At 44.6% G+C, this 18,232-nt stretch overlaps 15 non-coding genes across 15 annotated transcripts; all 15 read right to left on the bottom strand.

Annotated features, from left to right (window-relative positions):
* Nucleotides 1-125: 125 nt before the first annotated feature.
* On the bottom strand, nt 126-316 carry LOC118561641. Its single transcript, XR_004930192.1, has one exon. It is a non-coding gene; the product is annotated as a U2 spliceosomal RNA (small nuclear RNA).
* Nucleotides 317-1,343: 1,027 nt separating this feature from the next.
* On the bottom strand, nt 1,344-1,534 carry LOC118561642. Its single transcript, XR_004930193.1, has one exon. It is a non-coding gene; the product is annotated as a U2 spliceosomal RNA (small nuclear RNA).
* Nucleotides 1,535-2,562: 1,028 nt separating this feature from the next.
* LOC118561643 lies at nt 2,563-2,753 on the bottom strand. The gene has a single exon (XR_004930194.1). It is a non-coding gene; the product is annotated as a U2 spliceosomal RNA (small nuclear RNA).
* A 1,027-nt stretch (nt 2,754-3,780) lies between these two features.
* Nucleotides 3,781-3,971, bottom strand: LOC118561655. The gene has a single exon (XR_004930206.1). It is a non-coding gene; the product is annotated as a U2 spliceosomal RNA (small nuclear RNA).
* Nucleotides 3,972-4,998: 1,027 nt separating this feature from the next.
* On the bottom strand, nt 4,999-5,189 carry LOC118561644. The gene has a single exon (XR_004930195.1). It is a non-coding gene; the product is annotated as a U2 spliceosomal RNA (small nuclear RNA).
* A 1,028-nt stretch (nt 5,190-6,217) lies between these two features.
* On the bottom strand, nt 6,218-6,408 carry LOC118561645. The gene has a single exon (XR_004930196.1). It is a non-coding gene; the product is annotated as a U2 spliceosomal RNA (small nuclear RNA).
* Nucleotides 6,409-7,437: 1,029 nt separating this feature from the next.
* LOC118561646 lies at nt 7,438-7,628 on the bottom strand. Its single transcript, XR_004930197.1, has one exon. It is a non-coding gene; the product is annotated as a U2 spliceosomal RNA (small nuclear RNA).
* A 1,028-nt stretch (nt 7,629-8,656) lies between these two features.
* Nucleotides 8,657-8,847, bottom strand: LOC118561647. Its single transcript, XR_004930198.1, has one exon. It is a non-coding gene; the product is annotated as a U2 spliceosomal RNA (small nuclear RNA).
* Nucleotides 8,848-9,876: 1,029 nt separating this feature from the next.
* LOC118561648 lies at nt 9,877-10,067 on the bottom strand. The gene has a single exon (XR_004930199.1). It is a non-coding gene; the product is annotated as a U2 spliceosomal RNA (small nuclear RNA).
* A 1,030-nt stretch (nt 10,068-11,097) lies between these two features.
* On the bottom strand, nt 11,098-11,288 carry LOC118561649. The gene has a single exon (XR_004930200.1). It is a non-coding gene; the product is annotated as a U2 spliceosomal RNA (small nuclear RNA).
* A 1,028-nt stretch (nt 11,289-12,316) lies between these two features.
* LOC118561650 lies at nt 12,317-12,507 on the bottom strand. Its single transcript, XR_004930201.1, has one exon. It is a non-coding gene; the product is annotated as a U2 spliceosomal RNA (small nuclear RNA).
* A 1,029-nt stretch (nt 12,508-13,536) lies between these two features.
* LOC118561652 lies at nt 13,537-13,727 on the bottom strand. Its single transcript, XR_004930203.1, has one exon. It is a non-coding gene; the product is annotated as a U2 spliceosomal RNA (small nuclear RNA).
* Nucleotides 13,728-14,757: 1,030 nt separating this feature from the next.
* LOC118561653 lies at nt 14,758-14,948 on the bottom strand. Its single transcript, XR_004930204.1, has one exon. It is a non-coding gene; the product is annotated as a U2 spliceosomal RNA (small nuclear RNA).
* A 1,031-nt stretch (nt 14,949-15,979) lies between these two features.
* LOC118561656 lies at nt 15,980-16,169 on the bottom strand. The gene has a single exon (XR_004930207.1). It is a non-coding gene; the product is annotated as a U2 spliceosomal RNA (small nuclear RNA).
* Nucleotides 16,170-17,201: 1,032 nt separating this feature from the next.
* On the bottom strand, nt 17,202-17,392 carry LOC118561657. Its single transcript, XR_004930208.1, has one exon. It is a non-coding gene; the product is annotated as a U2 spliceosomal RNA (small nuclear RNA).
* Nucleotides 17,393-18,232: the final 840 nt, after the last annotated feature.

Consider the following 18,232-nt stretch of genomic DNA (forward strand, 5'->3'; position numbering starts at 1 on the left):
GCTTAGCGGGAGGCACAGGCTGGTTAGCTGGACTGTGCAGCCTGAGCACAGCAGCTGAGCTAAACGCTTGCGACAAGCCTGAAGGAGCCCACAACTACACAGTATTTGTCTCTGAACAAGCATGGAGGAGGTGCACCGCTCCTGGAGGTACTGCAATACCAGGCCGATGCATGGAGCGGACGGAGCAAGCCCCTATTCCATCTCCCAGTTCCAAAAATCAATTTAATATATGGTCCCCGGGTAGGGGACGTATCAGATATTAAACTGATAAGAACAGATACTACACTTGATCTTAGCCAAAAGGCCGAGAAGCGATACCAGAAAAAGGGTGGAGGAGACCGGGTCATTCAGAGGCACCTCCTTTTAACTCAGGGTAGGATAACCAGCACGGAAACGTTGACTTTTTTTATTTTTTTTTAGCATACAATAAAGAAGGTAACCAGGGGAAATGACAATTGGCCACATTTTATGCTGTTCTGCAGCAGTAAATCAACACAAATACGCCACTTGCAGGTGAAAAGGACAGCAAAAGTAAAGCATTTTTTTGCTTGTTCCTGCTCTGGTCCAATAGGGAGCTCAGAAGCGATAACAAGTAAAGAAATTGCCATTTTTCTAGATATCTGCCTTTAAATGTGAACACAGCATTTATATATAGGCATACGATGGATTTTTTTATTTTTTTATTTTTTACGTAACCCATAAAAGTCAAGAAAGTCCTAAGGTTAAGACAAGCCTCGGACGGCGCAGGTTGAAAAGAAGGGCTGCAGCGGCCTCTAGTGGACGGTAGCCTCAACTGCAGCTCTTACTCCTTCCGCACCTGCACAGACTGGAAATGAATACGCCCACGCAAGCACAACAAACACTTTGAAAGGCATGATTGGTTTTCCAAACAACTCTCTGACGTGACGCTTTCTCTGCGCGTTTATCCTTATTCAAGACCAGCCTTGGAGGTAGAAAAAGCACAATTATCTACGCTAACGTAGAGACAATAACGCCCTTGTTTTATTTCAGCAAAAGATGTTTCCAATAAACAGCACGTTCAGTTTGACCATGTGTCCGCTGAGGTGGACATCTTGCATGATGAGGTATGTTTGTGAATCAAGTCAAGGAACTGCAGCAGCTTTTCTTTGTAAATGCTTTTGTGGTAACTACGCGTGTTTGTGCATAATTTTTAACCCAGCGTCAGTTTCCAAACATCGCCTAGCATGGAGCAGCTGCGCTTAGCGGGAGGCACAGGCTGGTTAGCTGGACTGTGCAGCCTGAGCACAGCAGCTGAGCTAAACGCTTGCGACAAGCCTGAAGGAGCCCACAACTACACAGTATTTGTCTCTGAACAAGCATGGAGGAGGTGCACCGCTCCTGGAGGTACTGCAATACCAGGCCGATGCATGGAGCGGACGGAGCAAGCCCCTATTCCATCTCCCAGTTCCAAAAATCAATTTAATATATGGTCCCCGGGTAGGGGACGTATCAGATATTAAACTGATAAGAACAGATACTACACTTGATCTTAGCCAAAAGGCCGAGAAGCGATACCAGAAAAAGGGTGGAGGAGACCGGGTCATTCAGAGGCACCTCCTTTTAACTCAGGGTAGGATAACCAGCACGGAAACGTTGACTTTTTTTATTTTTTTTTAGCATACAATAAAGAAGGTAACCAGGGGAAATGACAATTGGCCACATTTTATGCTGTTCTGCAGCAGTAAATCAACACAAATACGCCACTTGCAGGTGAAAAGGACAGCAAAAGTAAAGCATTTTTTTGCTTGTTCCTGCTCTGGTCCAATAGGGAGCTCAGAAGCGATAACAAGTAAAGAAATTGCCATTTTTCTAGATATCTGCCTTTAAATGTGAACACAGCATTTATATATAGGCATACGATGGATTTTTTTATTTTTTTTATTTTTTACGTAACCCATAAAAGTCAAGAAAGTCCTAAGGTTAAGACAAGCCTCGGACGGCGCAGGTTGAAAAGAAGGGCTGCAGCGGCCTCTAGTGGACGGTAGCCTCAACTGCAGCTCTTACTCCTTCCGCACCTGCACAGACTGGAAATGAATACGCCCACGCAAGCACAACAAACACTTTGAAAGGCATGATTGGTTTTCCAAACAACTCTCTGACGTGACGCTTTCTCTGCGCGTTTATCCTTATTCAAGACCAGCCTTGGAGGTAGAAAAAGCACAATTATCTACGCTAACGTAGAGACAATAACGCCCTTGTTTTATTTCAGCAAAAGATGTTTCCAATAAACAGCACGTTCAGTTTGACCATGTGTCCGCTGAGGTGGACATCTTGCATGATGAGGTATGTTTGTGAATCAAGTCAAGGAACTGCAGCAGCTTTTCTTTGTAAATGCTTTTGTGGTAACTACGCGTGTTTGTGCATAATTTTTAACCCAGCGTCAGTTTCCAAACATCGCCTAGCATGGAGCAGCTGCGCTTAGCGGGAGGCACAGGCTGGTTAGCTGGACTGTGCAGCCTGAGCACAGCAGCTGAGCTAAACGCTTGCGACAAGCCTGAAGGAGCCCACAACTACACAGTATTTGTCTCTGAACAAGCATGGAGGAGGTGCACCGCTCCTGGAGGTACTGCAATACCAGGCCGATGCATGGAGCGGACGGAGCAAGCCCCTATTCCATCTCCCAGTTCCAAAAATCAATTTAATATATGGTCCCCGGGTAGGGGACGTATCAGATATTAAACTGATAAGAACAGATACTACACTTGATCTTAGCCAAAAGGCCGAGAAGCGATACCAGAAAAAGGGTGGAGGAGACCGGGTCATTCAGAGGCACCTCCTTTTAACTCAGGGTAGGATAACCAGCACGGAAACGTTGACTTTTTTTTTTTTTTTTAGCATACAATAAAGAAGGTAACCAGGGGAAATGACAATTGGCCACATTTTATGCTGTTCTGCAGCAGTAAATCAACACAAATACGCCACTTGCAGGTGAAAAGGACAGCAAAAGTAAAGCATTTTTTTGCTTGTTCCTGCTCTGGTCCAATAGGGAGCTCAGAAGCGATAACAAGTAAAGAAATTGCCATTTTTCTAGATATCTGCCTTTAAATGTGAACACAGCATTTATATATAGGCATACGATGGATTTTTTTTATTTTTTTATTTTTTACGTAACCCATAAAAGTCAAGAAAGTCCTAAGGTTAAGACAAGCCTCGGACGGCGCAGGTTGAAAAGAAGGGCTGCAGCGGCCTCTAGTGGACGGTAGCCTCAACTGCAGCTCTTACTCCTTCCGCACCTGCACAGACTGGAAATGAATACGCCCACGCAAGCACAACAAACACTTTGAAAGGCATGATTGGTTTTCCAAACAACTCTCTGACGTGACGCTTTCTCTGCGCGTTTATCCTTATTCAAGACCAGCCTTGGAGGTAGAAAAAGCACAATTATCTACGCTAACGTAGAGACAATAACGCCCTTGTTTTATTTCAGCAAAAGATGTTTCCAATAAACAGCACGTTCAGTTTGACCATGTGTCCGCTGAGGTGGACATCTTGCATGATGAGGTATGTTTGTGAATCAAGTCAAGGAACTGCAGCAGCTTTTCTTTGTAAATGCTTTTGTGGTAACTACGCGTGTTTGTGCATAATTTTTAACCCAGCGTCAGTTTCCAAACATCGCCTAGCATGGAGCAGCTGCGCTTAGCGGGAGGCACAGGCTGGTTAGCTGGACTGTGCAGCCTGAGCACAGCAGCTGAGCTAAACGCTTGCGACAAGCCTGAAGGAGCCCACAACTACACAGTATTTGTCTCTGAACAAGCATGGAGGAGGTGCACCGCTCCTGGAGGTACTGCAATACCAGGCCGATGCATGGAGCGGACGGAGCAAGCCCCTATTCCATCTCCCAGTTCCAAAAATCAATTTAATATATGGTCCCCGGGTAGGGGACGTATCAGATATTAAACTGATAAGAACAGATACTACACTTGATCTTAGCCAAAAAGCCGAGAAGCGATACCAGAAAAAGGGTGGAGGAGACCGGGTCATTCAGAGGCACCTCCTTTTAACTCAGGGTAGGATAACCAGCACGGAAACGTTGACTTTTTTTTTTTTTTTAGCATACAATAAAGAAGGTAACCAGGGGAAATGACAATTGGCCACATTTTATGCTGTTCTGCAGCAGTAAATCAACACAAATACGCCACTTGCAGGTGAAAAGGACAGCAAAAGTAAAGCATTTTTTTGCTTGTTCCTGCTCTGGTCCAATAGGGAGCTCAGAAGCGATAACAAGTAAAGAAATTGCCATTTTTCTAGATATCTGCCTTTAAATGTGAACACAGCATTTATATATAGGCATACGATGGATTTTTTTTATTTTTTTTATTTTTTACGTAACCCATAAAAGTCAAGAAAGTCCTAAGGTTAAGACAAGCCTCGGACGGCGCAGGTTGAAAAGAAGGGCTGCAGCGGCCTCTAGTGGACGGTAGCCTCAACTGCAGCTCTTACTCCTTCCGCACCTGCACAGACTGGAAATGAATACGCCCACGCAAGCACAACAAACACTTTGAAAGGCATGATTGGTTTTCCAAACAACTCTCTGACGTGACGCTTTCTCTGCGCGTTTATCCTTATTCAAGACCAGCCTTGGAGGTAGAAAAAGCACAATTATCTACGCTAACGTAGAGACAATAACGCCCTTGTTTTATTTCAGCAAAAGATGTTTCCAATAAACAGCACGTTCAGTTTGACCATGTGTCCGCTGAGGTGGACATCTTGCATGATGAGGTATGTTTGTGAATCAAGTCAAGGAACTGCAGCAGCTTTTCTTTGTAAATGCTTTTGTGGTAACTACGCGTGTTTGTGCATAATTTTTAACCCAGCGTCAGTTTCCAAACATCGCCTAGCATGGAGCAGCTGCGCTTAGCGGGAGGCACAGGCTGGTTAGCTGGACTGTGCAGCCTGAGCACAGCAGCTGAGCTAAACGCTTGCGACAAGCCTGAAGGAGCCCACAACTACACAGTATTTGTCTCTGAACAAGCATGGAGGAGGTGCACCGCTCCTGGAGGTACTGCAATACCAGGCCGATGCATGGAGCGGACGGAGCAAGCCCCTATTCCATCTCCCAGTTCCAAAAATCAATTTAATATATGGTCCCCGGGTAGGGGACGTATCAGATATTAAACTGATAAGAACAGATACTACACTTGATCTTAGCCAAAAGGCCGAGAAGCGATACCAGAAAAAGGGTGGAGGAGACCGGGTCATTCAGAGGCACCTCCTTTTAACTCAGGGTAGGATAACCAGCACGGAAACGTTGACTTTTTTTATTTTTTTTTAGCATACAATAAAGAAGGTAACCAGGGGAAATGACAATTGGCCACATTTTATGCTGTTCTGCAGCAGTAAATCAACACAAATACGCCACTTGCAGGTGAAAAGGACAGCAAAAGTAAAGCATTTTTTTGCTTGTTCCTGCTCTGGTCCAATAGGGAGCTCAGAAGCGATAACAAGTAAAGAAATTGCCATTTTTCTAGATATCTGCCTTTAAATGTGAACACAGCATTTATATATAGGCATACGATGGATTTTTTTATTTTTTTTATTTTTTACGTAACCCATAAAAGTCAAGAAAGTCCTAAGGTTAAGACAAGCCTCGGACGGCGCAGGTTGAAAAGAAGGGCTGCAGCGGCCTCTAGTGGACGGTAGCCTCAACTGCAGCTCTTACTCCTTCCGCACCTGCACAGACTGGAAATGAATACGCCCACGCAAGCACAACAAACACTTTGAAAGGCATGATTGGTTTTCCAAACAACTCTCTGACGTGACGCTTTCTCTGCGCGTTTATCCTTATTCAAGACCAGCCTTGGAGGTAGAAAAAGCACAATTATCTACGCTAACGTAGAGACAATAACGCCCTTGTTTTATTTCAGCAAAAGATGTTTCCAATAAACAGCACGTTCAGTTTGACCATGTGTCCGCTGAGGTGGACATCTTGCATGATGAGGTATGTTTGTGAATCAAGTCAAGGAACTGCAGCAGCTTTTCTTTGTAAATGCTTTTGTGGTAACTACGCGTGTTTGTGCATAATTTTTAACCCAGCGTCAGTTTCCAAACATCGCCTAGCATGGAGCAGCTGCGCTTAGCGGGAGGCACAGGCTGGTTAGCTGGACTGTGCAGCCTGAGCACAGCAGCTGAGCTAAACGCTTGCGACAAGCCTGAAGGAGCCCACAACTACACAGTATTTGTCTCTGAACAAGCATGGAGGAGGTGCACCGCTCCTGGAGGTACTGCAATACCAGGCCGATGCATGGAGCGGACGGAGCAAGCCCCTATTCCATCTCCCAGTTCCAAAAATCAATTTAATATATGGTCCCCGGGTAGGGGACGTATCAGATATTAAACTGATAAGAACAGATACTACACTTGATCTTAGCCAAAAGGCCGAGAAGCGATACCAGAAAAAGGGTGGAGGAGACCGGGTCATTCAGAGGCACCTCCTTTTAACTCAGGGTAGGATAACCAGCACGGAAACGTTGACTTTTTTTTATTTTTTTTTAGCATACAATAAAGAAGGTAACCAGGGGAAATGACAATTGGCCACATTTTATGCTGTTCTGCAGCAGTAAATCAACACAAATACGCCACTTGCAGGTGAAAAGGACAGCAAAAGTAAAGCATTTTTTTGCTTGTTCCTGCTCTGGTCCAATAGGGAGCTCAGAAGCGATAACAAGTAAAGAAATTGCCATTTTTCTAGATATCTGCCTTTAAATGTGAACACAGCATTTATATATAGGCATACGATGGATTTTTTTATTTTTTTTATTTTTTACGTAACCCATAAAAGTCAAGAAAGTCCTAAGGTTAAGACAAGCCTCGGACGGCGCAGGTTGAAAAGAAGGGCTGCAGCGGCCTCTAGTGGACGGTAGCCTCAACTGCAGCTCTTACTCCTTCCGCACCTGCACAGACTGGAAATGAATACGCCCACGCAAGCACAACAAACACTTTGAAAGGCATGATTGGTTTTCCAAACAACTCTCTGACGTGACGCTTTCTCTGCGCGTTTATCCTTATTCAAGACCAGCCTTGGAGGTAGAAAAAGCACAATTATCTACGCTAACGTAGAGACAATAACGCCCTTGTTTTATTTCAGCAAAAGATGTTTCCAATAAACAGCACGTTCAGTTTGACCATGTGTCCGCTGAGGTGGACATCTTGCATGATGAGGTATGTTTGTGAATCAAGTCAAGGAACTGCAGCAGCTTTTCTTTGTAAATGCTTTTGTGGTAACTACGCGTGTTTGTGCATAATTTTTAACCCAGCGTCAGTTTCCAAACATCGCCTAGCATGGAGCAGCTGCGCTTAGCGGGAGGCACAGGCTGGTTAGCTGGACTGTGCAGCCTGAGCACAGCAGCTGAGCTAAACGCTTGCGACAAGCCTGAAGGAGCCCACAACTACACAGTATTTGTCTCTGAACAAGCATGGAGGAGGTGCACCGCTCCTGGAGGTACTGCAATACCAGGCCGATGCATGGAGCGGACGGAGCAAGCCCCTATTCCATCTCCCAGTTCCAAAAATCAATTTAATATATGGTCCCCGGGTAGGGGACGTATCAGATATTAAACTGATAAGAACAGATACTACACTTGATCTTAGCCAAAAGGCCGAGAAGCGATACCAGAAAAAGGGTGGAGGAGACCGGGTCATTCAGAGGCACCTCCTTTTAACTCAGGGTAGGATAACCAGCACGGAAACGTTGACTTTTTTTATTTTTTTTTAGCATACAATAAAGAAGGTAACCAGGGGAAATGACAATTGGCCACATTTTATGCTGTTCTGCAGCAGTAAATCAACACAAATACGCCACTTGCAGGTGAAAAGGACAGCAAAAGTAAAGCATTTTTTTGCTTGTTCCTGCTCTGGTCCAATAGGGAGCTCAGAAGCGATAACAAGTAAAGAAATTGCCATTTTTCTAGATATCTGCCTTTAAATGTGAACACAGCATTTATATATAGGCATACGATGGATTTTTTTATTTTTTTTATTTTTTACGTAACCCATAAAAGTCAAGAAAGTCCTAAGGTTAAGACAAGCCTCGGACGGCGCAGGTTGAAAAGAAGGGCTGCAGCGGCCTCTAGTGGACGGTAGCCTCAACTGCAGCTCTTACTCCTTCCGCACCTGCACAGACTGGAAATGAATACGCCCACGCAAGCACAACAAACACTTTGAAAGGCATGATTGGTTTTCCAAACAACTCTCTGACGTGACGCTTTCTCTGCGCGTTTATCCTTATTCAAGACCAGCCTTGGAGGTAGAAAAAGCACAATTATCTACGCTAACGTAGAGACAATAACGCCCTTGTTTTATTTCAGCAAAAGATGTTTCCAATAAACAGCACGTTCAGTTTGACCATGTGTCCGCTGAGGTGGACATCTTGCATGATGAGGTATGTTTGTGAATCAAGTCAAGGAACTGCAGCAGCTTTTCTTTGTAAATGCTTTTGTGGTAACTACGCGTGTTTGTGCATAATTTTTAACCCAGCGTCAGTTTCCAAACATCGCCTAGCATGGAGCAGCTGCGCTTAGCGGGAGGCACAGGCTGGTTAGCTGGACTGTGCAGCCTGAGCACAGCAGCTGAGCTAAACGCTTGCGACAAGCCTGAAGGAGCCCACAACTACACAGTATTTGTCTCTGAACAAGCATGGAGGAGGTGCACCGCTCCTGGAGGTACTGCAATACCAGGCCGATGCATGGAGCGGACGGAGCAAGCCCCTATTCCATCTCCCAGTTCCAAAAATCAATTTAATATATGGTCCCCGGGTAGGGGACGTATCAGATATTAAACTGATAAGAACAGATACTACACTTGATCTTAGCCAAAAGGCCGAGAAGCGATACCAGAAAAAGGGTGGAGGAGACCGGGTCATTCAGAGGCACCTCCTTTTAACTCAGGGTAGGATAACCAGCACGGAAACGTTGACTTTTTTTTATTTTTTTTTAGCATACAATAAAGAAGGTAACCAGGGGAAATGACAATTGGCCACATTTTATGCTGTTCTGCAGCAGTAAATCAACACAAATACGCCACTTGCAGGTGAAAAGGACAGCAAAAGTAAAGCATTTTTTTGCTTGTTCCTGCTCTGGTCCAATAGGGAGCTCAGAAGCGATAACAAGTAAAGAAATTGCCATTTTTCTAGATATCTGCCTTTAAATGTGAACACAGCATTTATATATAGGCATACGATGGATTTTTTTATTTTTTTTATTTTTTACGTAACCCATAAAAGTCAAGAAAGTCCTAAGGTTAAGACAAGCCTCGGACGGCGCAGGTTGAAAAGAAGGGCTGCAGCGGCCTCTAGTGGACGGTAGCCTCAACTGCAGCTCTTACTCCTTCCGCACCTGCACAGACTGGAAATGAATACGCCCACGCAAGCACAACAAACACTTTGAAAGGCATGATTGGTTTTCCAAACAACTCTCTGACGTGACGCTTTCTCTGCGCGTTTATCCTTATTCAAGACCAGCCTTGGAGGTAGAAAAAGCACAATTATCTACGCTAACGTAGAGACAATAACGCCCTTGTTTTATTTCAGCAAAAGATGTTTCCAATAAACAGCACGTTCAGTTTGACCATGTGTCCGCTGAGGTGGACATCTTGCATGATGAGGTATGTTTGTGAATCAAGTCAAGGAACTGCAGCAGCTTTTCTTTGTAAATGCTTTTGTGGTAACTACGCGTGTTTGTGCATAATTTTTAACCCAGCGTCAGTTTCCAAACATCGCCTAGCATGGAGCAGCTGCGCTTAGCGGGAGGCACAGGCTGGTTAGCTGGACTGTGCAGCCTGAGCACAGCAGCTGAGCTAAACGCTTGCGACAAGCCTGAAGGAGCCCACAACTACACAGTATTTGTCTCTGAACAAGCATGGAGGAGGTGCACCGCTCCTGGAGGTACTGCAATACCAGGCCGATGCATGGAGCGGACGGAGCAAGCCCCTATTCCATCTCCCAGTTCCAAAAATCAATTTAATATATGGTCCCCGGGTAGGGGACGTATCAGATATTAAACTGATAAGAACAGATACTACACTTGATCTTAGCCAAAAGGCCGAGAAGCGATACCAGAAAAAGGGTGGAGGAGACCGGGTCATTCAGAGGCACCTCCTTTTAACTCAGGGTAGGATAACCAGCACGGAAACGTTGACTTTTTTTTATTTTTTTTTAGCATACAATAAAGAAGGTAACCAGGGGAAATGACAATTGGCCACATTTTATGCTGTTCTGCAGCAGTAAATCAACACAAATACGCCACTTGCAGGTGAAAAGGACAGCAAAAGTAAAGCATTTTTTTGCTTGTTCCTGCTCTGGTCCAATAGGGAGCTCAGAAGCGATAACAAGTAAAGAAATTGCCATTTTTCTAGATATCTGCCTTTAAATGTGAACACAGCATTTATATATAGGCATACGATGGATTTTTTTTATTTTTTTTATTTTTTACGTAACCCATAAAAGTCAAGAAAGTCCTAAGGTTAAGACAAGCCTCGGACGGCGCAGGTTGAAAAGAAGGGCTGCAGCGGCCTCTAGTGGACGGTAGCCTCAACTGCAGCTCTTACTCCTTCCGCACCTGCACAGACTGGAAATGAATACGCCCACGCAAGCACAACAAACACTTTGAAAGGCATGATTGGTTTTCCAAACAACTCTCTGACGTGACGCTTTCTCTGCGCGTTTATCCTTATTCAAGACCAGCCTTGGAGGTAGAAAAAGCACAATTATCTACGCTAACGTAGAGACAATAACGCCCTTGTTTTATTTCAGCAAAAGATGTTTCCAATAAACAGCACGTTCAGTTTGACCATGTGTCCGCTGAGGTGGACATCTTGCATGATGAGGTATGTTTGTGAATCAAGTCAAGGAACTGCAGCAGCTTTTCTTTGTAAATGCTTTTGTGGTAACTACGCGTGTTTGTGCATAATTTTTAACCCAGCGTCAGTTTCCAAACATCGCCTAGCATGGAGCAGCTGCGCTTAGCGGGAGGCACAGGCTGGTTAGCTGGACTGTGCAGCCTGAGCACAGCAGCTGAGCTAAACGCTTGCGACAAGCCTGAAGGAGCCCACAACTACACAGTATTTGTCTCTGAACAAGCATGGAGGAGGTGCACCGCTCCTGGAGGTACTGCAATACCAGGCCGATGCATGGAGCGGACGGAGCAAGCCCCTATTCCATCTCCCAGTTCCAAAAATCAATTTAATATATGGTCCCCGGGTAGGGGACGTATCAGATATTAAACTGATAAGAACAGATACTACACTTGATCTTAGCCAAAAGGCCGAGAAGCGATACCAGAAAAAGGGTGGAGGAGACCGGGTCATTCAGAGGCACCTCCTTTTAACTCAGGGTAGGATAACCAGCACGGAAACGTTGACTTTTTTTATTTTTTTTTAGCATACAATAAAGAAGGTAACCAGGGGAAATGACAATTGGCCACATTTTATGCTGTTCTGCAGCAGTAAATCAACACAAATACGCCACTTGCAGGTGAAAAGGACAGCAAAAGTAAAGCATTTTTTTGCTTGTTCCTGCTCTGGTCCAATAGGGAGCTCAGAAGCGATAACAAGTAAAGAAATTGCCATTTTTCTAGATATCTGCCTTTAAATGTGAACACAGCATTTATATATAGGCATACGATGGATTTTTTTATTTTTTTTATTTTTTACGTAACCCATAAAAGTCAAGAAAGTCCTAAGGTTAAGACAAGCCTCGGACGGCGCAGGTTGAAAAGAAGGGCTGCAGCGGCCTCTAGTGGACGGTAGCCTCAACTGCAGCTCTTACTCCTTCCGCACCTGCACAGACTGGAAATGAATACGCCCACGCAAGCACAACAAACACTTTGAAAGGCATGATTGGTTTTCCAAACAACTCTCTGACGTGACGCTTTCTCTGCGCGTTTATCCTTATTCAAGACCAGCCTTGGAGGTAGAAAAAGCACAATTATCTACGCTAACGTAGAGACAATAACGCCCTTGTTTTATTTCAGCAAAAGATGTTTCCAATAAACAGCACGTTCAGTTTGACCATGTGTCCGCTGAGGTGGACATCTTGCATGATGAGGTATGTTTGTGAATCAAGTCAAGGAACTGCAGCAGCTTTTCTTTGTAAATGCTTTTGTGGTAACTACGCGTGTTTGTGCATAATTTTTAACCCAGCGTCAGTTTCCAAACATCGCCTAGCATGGAGCAGCTGCGCTTAGCGGGAGGCACAGGCTGGTTAGCTGGACTGTGCAGCCTGAGCACAGCAGCTGAGCTAAACGCTTGCGACAAGCCTGAAGGAGCCCACAACTACACAGTATTTGTCTCTGAACAAGCATGGAGGAGGTGCACCGCTCCTGGAGGTACTGCAATACCAGGCCGATGCATGGAGCGGACGGAGCAAGCCCCTATTCCATCTCCCAGTTCCAAAAATCAATTTAATATATGGTCCCCGGGTAGGGGACGTATCAGATATTAAACTGATAAGAACAGATACTACACTTGATCTTAGCCAAAAGGCCGAGAAGCGATACCAGAAAAAGGGTGGAGGAGACCGGGTCATTCAGAGGCACCTCCTTTTAACTCAGGGTAGGATAACCAGCACGGAAACGTTGACTTTTTTTTATTTTTTTTTAGCATACAATAAAGAAGGTAACCAGGGGAAATGACAATTGGCCACATTTTATGCTGTTCTGCAGCAGTAAATCAACACAAATACGCCACTTGCAGGTGAAAAGGACAGCAAAAGTAAAGCATTTTTTTGCTTGTTCCTGCTCTGGTCCAATAGGGAGCTCAGAAGCGATAACAAGTAAAGAAATTGCCATTTTTCTAGATATCTGCCTTTAAATGTGAACACAGCATTTATATATAGGCATACGATGGATTTTTTTATTTTTTTTATTTTTTACGTAACCCATAAAAGTCAAGAAAGTCCTAAGGTTAAGACAAGCCTCGGACGGCGCAGGTTGAAAAGAAGGGCTGCAGCGGCCTCTAGTGGACGGTAGCCTCAACTGCAGCTCTTACTCCTTCCGCACCTGCACAGACTGGAAATGAATACGCCCACGCAAGCACAACAAACACTTTGAAAGGCATGATTGGTTTTCCAAACAACTCTCTGACGTGACGCTTTCTCTGCGCGTTTATCCTTATTCAAGACCAGCCTTGGAGGTAGAAAAAGCACAATTATCTACGCTAACGTAGAGACAATAACGCCCTTGTTTTATTTCAGCAAAAGATGTTTCCAATAAACAGCACGTTCAGTTTGACCATGTGTCCGCTGAGGTGGACATCTTGCATGATGAGGTATGTTTGTGAATCAAGTCAAGGAACTGCAGCAGCTTTTCTTTGTAAATGCTTTTGTGGTAACTACGCGTGTTTGTGCATAATTTTTAACCCAGCGTCAGTTTCCAAACATCGCCTAGCATGGAGCAGCTGCGCTTAGCGGGAGGCACAGGCTGGTTAGCTGGACTGTGCAGCCTGAGCACAGCAGCTGAGCTAAACGCTTGCGACAAGCCTGAAGGAGCCCACAACTACACAGTATTTGTCTCTGAACAAGCATGGAGGAGGTGCACCGCTCCTGGAGGTACTGCAATACCAGGCCGATGCATGGAGCGGACGGAGCAAGCCCCTATTCCATCTCCCAGTTCCAAAAATCAATTTAATATATGGTCCCCGGGTAGGGGACGTATCAGATATTAAACTGATAAGAACAGATACTACACTTGATCTTAGCCAAAAGGCCGAGAAGCGATACCAGAAAAAGGGTGGAGGAGACCGGGTCATTCAGAGGCACCTCCTTTTAACTCAGGGTAGGATAACCAGCACGGAAACGTTGACTTTATTTTTATTTTTTTTTAGCATACAATAAAGAAGGTAACCAGGGGAAATGACAATTGGCCACATTTTATGCTGTTCTGCAGCAGTAAATCAACACAAATACGCCACTTGCAGGTGAAAAGGACAGCAAAAGTAAAGCATTTTTTTGCTTGTTCCTGCTCTGGTCCAATAGGGAGCTCAGAAGCGATAACAAGTAAAGAAATTGCCATTTTTCTAGATATCTGCCTTTAAATGTGAACACAGCATTTATATATAGGCATACGATGGATTTTTTTATTTTTTTTATTTTTTACGTAACCCATAAAAGTCAAGAAAGTCCTAAGGTTAAGACAAGCCTCGGACGGCGCAGGTTGAAAAGAAGGGCTGCAGCGGCCTCTAGTGGACGGTAGCCTCAACTGCAGCTCTTACTCCTTCCGCACCTGCACAGACTGGAAATGAATACGCCCACGCAAGCACAACAAACACTTTGAAAGGCATGATTGGTTTTCCAAACAACTCTCTGACGTGACGCTTTCTCTGCGCGTTTATCCTTATTCAAGACCAGCCTTGGAGGTAGAAAAAGCACAATTATCTACGCTAACGTAGAGACAATAACGCCCTTGTTTTATTTCAGCAAAAGATGTTTCCAATAAACAGCACGTTCAGTTTGACCATGTGTCCGCTGAGGTGGACATCTTGCATGATGAGGTATGTTTGTGAATCAAGTCAAGGAACTGCAGCAGCTTTTCTTTGTAAATGCTTTTGTGGTAACTACGCGTGTTTGTGCATAATTTTTAACCCAGCGTCAGTTTCCAAACATCGCCTAGCATGGAGCAGCTGCGCTTAGCGGGAGGCACAGGCTGGTTAGCTGGACTGTGCAGCCTGAGCACAGCAGCTGAGCTAAACGCTTGCGACAAGCCTGAAGGAGCCCACGACTACACAGTATTTGTCTCTGAACAAGCATGGAGGAGGTGCACCGCTCCTGGAGGTACTGCAATACCAGGCCGATGCATGGAGCGGACGGAGCAAGCCCCTATTCCATCTCCCAGTTCCAAAAATCAATTTAATATATGGTCCCCGGGTAGGGGACGTATCAGATATTAAACTGATAAGAACAGATACTACACTTGATCTTAGCCAAAAGGCCGAGAAGCGATACCAGAAAAAGGGTGGAGGAGACCGGGTCATTCAGAGGCACCTCCTTTTAACTCAGGGTAGGATAACCAGCACGGAAACGTTGACTTTATTTTTATTTTATTTTTAGCATACAATAAAGAAGGTAACCAGGGGAAATGACAATTGGCCACATTTTATGCTGTTCTGCAGCAGTAAATCAACACAAATACGCCACTTGCAGGTGAAAAGGACAGCAAAAGTAAAGCAATTTTTTTGCTTGTTCCTGCTCTGGTCCAATAGGGAGCTCAGAAGCGATAACAAGTAAAGAAATTGCCATTTTTCTAGATAGCTGCCTTTAAATGTGAACACAGCATTTATATATAGGCACACGATGGATTTTTTATTTTTTTTATTTTTTACGTAACCCATAAAAGTCAAGAAAGTCCTAAGGTTAAGACAAGCCTCGGACGGCGCAGGTTGAAAAGAAGGGCTGCAGCGGCCTCTAGTGGACGGTAGCCTCAACTGCAGCTCTTACTCCTTCCGCACCTGCACAGACTGGAAATGAATACGCCCACGCAAGCACAACAAACACTTTGAAAGGCATGATTGGTTTTCCAAACAACTCTCTGACGTGACGCTTTCTCTGCGCGTTTATCCTTATTCAAGACCAGCCTTGGAGGTAGAAAAAGCACAATTATCTACGCTAACGTAGAGACAATAACGCCCTTGTTTTATTTCAGCAAAAGATGTTTCCAATAAACAGCACGTTCAGTTTGACCATGTGTCCGCTGAGGTGGACATCTTGCATGATGAGGTATGTTTGTGAATCAAGTCAAGGAACTGCAGCAGCTTTTCTTTGTAAATGCTTTTGTGGTAACTACGCGTGTTTGTGCATAATTTTTAACCCAGCGTCAGTTTCCAAACATCGCCTAGCATGGAGCAGCTGCGCTTAGCGGGAGGCACAGGCTGGTTAGCTGGACTGTGCAGCCTGAGCACAGCAGCTGAGCTAAACGCTTGCGACAAGCCTGAAGGAGCCCACAACTACACAGTATTTGTCTCTGAACAAGCATGGAGGAGGTGCACCGCTCCTGGAGGTACTGCAATACCAGGCCGATGCATGGAGCGGACGGAGCAAGCCCCTATTCCATCTCCCAGTTCCAAAAATCAATTTAATATATGGTCCCCGGGTAGGGACGTATCAGATATTAAACTGATAAGAACAGATACTACACTTGATCTTAGCCAAAAGGCCGAGAAGCGATACCAGAAAAAGGGTGGAGGAGACTGGGTCATTCAGAGGCACCTCCTTTTAACTCAGGGTACGATAACCAGCACGGAAACTGTTGACTTTATTTTTATTTTATTTTTAGCATACAATAAAGAAGGTAACCGGGGGAAATGACAATTGGCCATATTTTATGCTGTTCTGCAGCAGTAAATCAACACAAATACGCCACTTGCAGGTGAAAAGGACAGCAAAAGTAAAGCATTTTTTTGCTTGTTCCTGCTCTGGTCCAATAGGGAGCTCAGAAGCGATAACAAGTAAAGAAATTGCCATTTTTCTAGATATCTGCCTTTAAATGTGAACACAGCATTTATATATAGGCATACGATGGATTTTTTATTTTTTTTCTTTTTTACGTAACCCATAAAAGTCAAGAAAGTCCTAAGGTTAAGACAAGCCTCGGACGGCGCAGGTTGAAAAGAAGGGCTGCAGCGGCCTCTAGTGGACGGTAGCCTCAACTGCAGCTCTTACTCCATTCCGCACCTGCACAGACTGGAAATGAATACGCCCACGCAAGCACAACAAACACTTTGAAAGGCATGATTGGTTTTCCAAACAACTCTCTGACGTGACGCTTTCTCTGCGCGTTTATCCTTATTCAAGACCAGCCTTGGAGGTAGAAAAAGCACAATTATCTACGCTAACGTAGAGACAATAACGCCCTTGTTTTATTTCAGCAAAAGATGTTTCCAATAAACAGCACGTTCAGTTTGACCATGTGTCCGCTGAGGTGGACATCTTGCATGATGAGGTATGTTTGTGAATCAAGTCAAGGAACTGCAGCAGCTTTTCTTTGTAAATGCTTTTGTGGTAACTACGCGTGTTTGTGCATAATTTTTAACCCAGCGTCAGTTTCCAAACATCGCCTAGCATGGAGCAGCTGCGCTTAGCGGGAGGCACAGGCTGGTTGGCTGGACTGTGCAGCCTGAGCACGGCAGCTGAGCTAAACGCATGCGACAAGCCTGAAAGAGCCCACAACTACACAGCATTTGTCTCTGAACAAGCGTGGAGGAGGTGCACCGCTCCTGGAGGTACTGCAATACCAGGCCGATGCATGGAGCAGACAGAGCAAGCCCCTATTCCATCTCCCAGTTCCAAAAATCAATTTAATATATGGTCCCCGGGTAAGAGACGTATCAGATATTAAACTGATAAGAACAGATACTACACTTGATCTTAGCCAAAAGGCCGAGAAGCGATACCAGAAAAAGGGTGGAGGAGACTGGGTCATTCAGAGGCACCTCCTTTTAACTCAGGGTACGATAACCAGCACGGAAATGTTGACTTTATTTTTATTTTATTTTTAGCATACAATAAAGAAGGTAACCAGGGGAAATGACAATTGGCCATATTTTATGCTGTTCTGCAGCAGTAAATCAACACAAATACGCCACTTGCAGGTGAAAAGGACAGCAAAAGTAAAACATTTTTTTGCTTGTTCCTGCTCTGGTCCAATAGGGAGCTCAGAAGCGATAACAAGTAAAGAAATTGCCATTTTTCTAGATATCTGCCTTTAAATGTGAACACAGCATTTATATATAGGCATACGATGGATTTTTTCTTTTTTTTCTTTTTTACGTAACCCATAAAAGTCAAGAAAGTCCTAAGGTTAAGACAAGCCTCGGACGGCGCAGGTTGAAAAGAAGGGCTGCAGCGGCCTCTAGTGGACGGTAGCCTCAACTGCAGCTCTTACTCCATCCGCACCTGCACAGACTGGAAATGAATACGCCCACGCAAGCACAACAAACACTTTGAAAGGCATGATTGGTTTTCCAAACAACTCTCTGACGTGACGCTTTCTCTGCGCGTTTATCCTTATTCAAGACCAGCCTTGGAGGTAGAAAAAGCACAATTATCTACGCTAACGTAGAGACAATAACGCCCTTGTTTTATTTCAGCAAAAGATGTTTCCAATAAACAGCACGTTCAGTTTGACCATGTGTCCGCTGAGGTGGACATCTTGCATGATGAGGTATGTTTGTGAATCAAGTCAAGGAACTGCAGCAGCTTTTCTTTGTAAATGCTTTTGTGGTAACTACG

The sequence above is a fragment of the Fundulus heteroclitus genome, unplaced genomic scaffold (assembly GCF_011125445.2).
Source record: "Fundulus heteroclitus isolate FHET01 unplaced genomic scaffold, MU-UCD_Fhet_4.1 scaffold_686, whole genome shotgun sequence".
In the NCBI taxonomy this organism is placed as follows: Eukaryota; Metazoa; Chordata; class Actinopteri; order Cyprinodontiformes; family Fundulidae; genus Fundulus; species Fundulus heteroclitus.